General features: G+C 49.7%; 1 long non-coding RNA gene across 1 annotated transcript; it reads left to right on the top strand.

Moving 5' to 3' along the window:
• Window positions 1-272: 272 nt before the first annotated feature.
• On the top strand, window positions 273-2,167 carry LOC127908994 (uncharacterized). The gene is made up of 4 exons (XR_008069408.1): window positions 273-365; window positions 691-770; window positions 1,131-1,210; window positions 2,036-2,167. It is a non-coding gene; the product is annotated as an uncharacterized LOC127908994 (long non-coding RNA).
• The last annotated feature ends 1,744 nt before the right edge of the window (window positions 2,168-3,911 follow it).

Genomic DNA, 3,911 nt, shown 5'->3' with positions numbered 1-3,911 from the left:
GCTGTGGTACTATGAGACAGGAGGAGACAGGTGGAGCTGTGGTACTATGAGACACGAAGAGACAGGTGGAGCTGTGGTACTATGAGACAGGAGGAGACAGGTGGAGCTGTGGTACTATGAGACAGGAAGAGACAGGTGGAGCTGTGGTACTATGAGACAGGAGGAGACAGGTGGAGACGTGGTACTATGAGACAGGAAGTGACATGAGGAGACAGGTGGATCTGTGGTACTATGAGACAGGAGGAGACAGGTGGAGCTGTGGTTCTATGAGACAGGAAGAGACAGGTGGAGCTGTAGTTCTATGAAACAGGAAGAGTTTGGTGGAGACAGGCGGAGCTGTGGTACTATGAGACAGGAAGAGACAGGTGGAGCTGTGGTTCTATGAGACAGGAAGAGACAGGTGGAGCTGTGGTACTATGAGACAGGAGGAGACAGGTGGAGCTGTGGTACTATGAGACACGAAGAGACAGGTGGAGCTGTGGTACTATGAGACAGGAGGAGACAGGTGGAGCTGTGGTACTATGAGACAGGAAGAGACAGGTGGAGCTGTGGTACTATGAGACAGGAGGAGACAGGTGGAGACGTGGTACTATGAGACAGGAAGTGACATGAGGAGACAGGTGGATCTGTGGTACTATGAGACAGGAGGAGACAGGTGGAGATGTGGTTCTATGAGACAGGAAGAGACAGGTGGAGCTGTAGTTCTATGAAACAGGAAGAGTTTGGTGGAGACAGGCGGAGCTGTGGTACTATGAGACAGGAAGAGACAGGTGGAGCTGTGGTACTATGAGACAGGAAGAGACAGGCGGAGCTGTGGTACTATGAGACAGGAAGAGACAGGTGGAGCTGTGGTACTATGAGACAGGAAGAGACAGGTGGAGCTGTGGTACTATGAGACAGGAAGAGACAGGCGGAGCTGTGGTACTATGAGACAGGAAGAGACAGGTGGAGCTGTGGTACTATGAGACAGGAAGAGACAGGCGGAGCTGTGGTACTATGAGACAGGAGGAGACAGGTGGAGACGTGGTACTATGAGACAGGAAGTGACATGAGGAGACAGGTGGATCTGTGGTACTATGAGACAGGAGGAGACAGGTGGAGCTGTGGTTCTATGAGACAGGAAGAGACAGGTGGAGCTGTAGTTCTATGAAACAGGAAGAGTTTGGTGGAGACAGGCGGAGCTGTGGTACTATGAGACAGGAAGAGACAGGTGGAGCTGTGGTTCTATGAGACAGGAAGAGACAGGTGGAGCTGTGGTACTATGAGACAGGAGGAGACAGGTGGAGCTGTGGTACTATGAGACACGAAGAGACAGGTGGAGCTGTGGTACTATGAGACAGGAGGAGACAGGTGGAGCTGTGGTACTATGAGACAGGAAGAGACAGGTGGAGCTGTGGTACTATGAGACAGGAGGAGACAGGTGGAGACGTGGTACTATGAGACAGGAAGTGACATGAGGAGACAGGTGGATCTGTGGTACTATGAGACAGGAAGAGACAGGTGGAGCTGTGGTACTATGAGACAGGAAGAGACAGGCGGAGCTGTGGTACTATGAGACAGGAAGAGACAGGTGGAGCTGTGGTACTATGAGACAGGAAGAGACAGGTGGAGCTGTGGTACTATGAGACAGGAAGAGACAGGCGGAGCTGTGGTACTATGAGACAGGAAGAGACAGGTGGAGCTGTGGTTCTATGAGACAGGAAGAGACAGGTGGAGCTGTGGTACTATGAGACAGGAGGAGACAGGTGGAGCTGTGGTACTATGAGACACGAAGAGACAGGTGGAGCTGTGGTACTATGAGACAGGAAGAGACAGGCGGAGCTGTGGTACTATGAGACAGGAAGAGACAGGTGGAGCTGTGGTACTATGAGACAGGAAGAGACAGGTGGAGCTGTGGTACTATGAGACAGGAAGAGACAGGCGGAGCTGTGGTACTATGAGACAGGAGGAGACAGGTGGAGCTGTAGTTCTATGAAACAGGAAGAGTTTGGTGGAGACAGGTGGAGCTGTGGTACTATGAGACAGGAAGAGACAGGTGGAGCTGTAGTTCTATGAAACAGGAAGAGTTTGGTGGAGACAGGCGGAGCTGTGGTACTATGAGACAGGAAGAGACAGGTGGAGCTGTAGTTCTATGAAACAGGAAGAGTTTGGTGGAGACAGGCGGAGCTGTGGTACTATGAGACAGGAAGAGACAGGTGGAGCTGTGGTACTATGAGACAGGAAGAGACAGGTGGAGCTGTGGTTTGACAGGACAGAGCAGTGGGTCTATGGTGTCTCCAGTGGAGGGGATCATCTTCACAGCAGGGCTGTTCTCCTTCACCAGAGTTATTGAGCCGTGAGTTCCCTGGCCTCATCCCCGTGACACACAGACACACAGACACACACACACACACACACACACACACACACACACACACACACACACACACACACACACACACACACACACACACACACACACACACACACACACACACACACACACACACACACACACACACACACACACACACACACACACACACACACACACACACACACACACACACACACACACACACACACACACACACACACACACACACACACACACACACACACACACACTCACAGACACAGACACAGACACAGACACAGACACAGACTCACACACACACTCACACACACTCACACACACTCACAGACACAGACACAGACACACACACACACACACACACACACACACACACACACACACACACACACACAGGCACGCTCCCACAGACAGAAAGACACACACGTGCGTACACACCAGGCCATTCTCGTATGGAATATAACGACTCTGAATGAATGACTCAACTTAACCCTTACATGAACCACTCTGAATGACTCAACTTAACCCTTACATGAACCTCTCTGACTGACTCAACTTAACCCTTACATGAACCACTCTGAATGACTCAACTTAACCCTTACATGAACCTCTCTGACTGACTCAACTTAACCCTTACATGAACCACTGTGAATGACTCAACTTAACCCTTACATGAACCACTGTGAATGACTCAACTTAACCCTTACATGAACCTCTCTGACTGACTCAACTTAACCCTTACATGAACCACTGTGAATGACTCAACTTAACCCTTACATGAACCACTCTGAATGAATGACTCAACTTAACCCTTACATGAACCACTCTGACTGACTCAACTTAACCCTTACATGAACCACTCTGAATGACTCAACTTAACCCTTACATGAACCACTCTGACTGACTCAACTTAACCCTTACATGAACCACTCTGAATGACTCAACTTGTTGTTTCTGTTCCAACCCTGTGCCAAACCGTGAGCCTTAGAGCTGAGATCTACTGGTCGCCCCCAGGCATAGGTCTCATTGTTAATGTTTTGTTTATCCAACGGGGGAGAGTAGGATCCACCTCTGTGGTTCTATCTCGCTTGTGTCATAACGTGCACGGAACGTGCAAAATAGTGTTCGTAACCATCTTTGTTGTTGTAATATCGCAAACAGATGTGGTGGTTTCCAAACGGTAAACGCTAGGAATGAATGCCGAAACTTGACTGACAGCTAACATCCGTCCAAATATTTCATCATTAATACGGAGACACAGTGCTTAATCTTCAGGCAACACCACATACCGCCCCACGGGGCATAATTATTACCAGCCCCACGGGGCATAATTATTACCAGCCCCACGGGGCATAATTATTACCAGCCCCACGGGGCATAATTATTACCAGCCCCACGGGGCATAATTATTACCAGCCCCACGGGGCATAATTATTACCAGGCCCACAGGGCATAATTATTACCAGGCCCACATGGCTTAATTATTAAAGACCCCACGGGGCATAATTATTACCAGGCCCACATGGCTTAATTATTAAAGACCCCACGGGGCATAATT

Source organism: Oncorhynchus keta, chromosome 18 (genome assembly GCF_023373465.1).
Source record: "Oncorhynchus keta strain PuntledgeMale-10-30-2019 chromosome 18, Oket_V2, whole genome shotgun sequence".
NCBI lineage: Eukaryota > Metazoa > Chordata > Actinopteri > Salmoniformes > Salmonidae > Oncorhynchus > Oncorhynchus keta.
Note: the sequence above shows the minus strand (reverse complement) of the source record. Positions and strands in the feature narration are given on the sequence as shown.